Below are 525 nucleotides of genomic sequence, written 5' to 3' on the forward strand. Positions count from 1 at the left end.
CTACCTTTCTTTCATGTGTGTGGATTAAACATTTCCGGGTTGGACCGAGACTTGCCAAGCGGCCTTGGTTTACTACCGGTAGACCGCCTGTCAAGTTTCGTGCCATTTGGACTTCGTTTGATACTCCAACGATTAACCGAGGGACCGAAAAGGCCTCATGTATGTTGTAGCCCAACACCCCTCCAAAGTGGCCCAAAACCCACCTAAACCCTCTCCATCATCTAGAGCGTTCGATCACGATCGCGTGGCCGAGAACCGCACCTCATTTGGACTCTCCTAGCTCCCTCTACCAATAAATATGTGACCCCCTCCGAAATTCACGGTGCAAACCCTAACTTCGTCCTCCTCCCGCCGACGGACATGTCCACCCCGCCGCCGGACATGTCCGCACCGTCCCTCAGCGAATCAGGAGTCACCACGTCACCGCCGCCAGCGCCCCACATCGCCGCCGCCGCCCGGGGCCCAGATCCGGCCCGCCCCGGGGCCGAACCGGGCCTCGCCGGGCCCGTTCGCCACCACCACTCT

Source organism: Triticum aestivum, chromosome 6A (genome assembly GCF_018294505.1).
Source record: "Triticum aestivum cultivar Chinese Spring chromosome 6A, IWGSC CS RefSeq v2.1, whole genome shotgun sequence".
Classification (NCBI taxonomy): Eukaryota; Viridiplantae; Streptophyta; class Magnoliopsida; order Poales; family Poaceae; genus Triticum; species Triticum aestivum.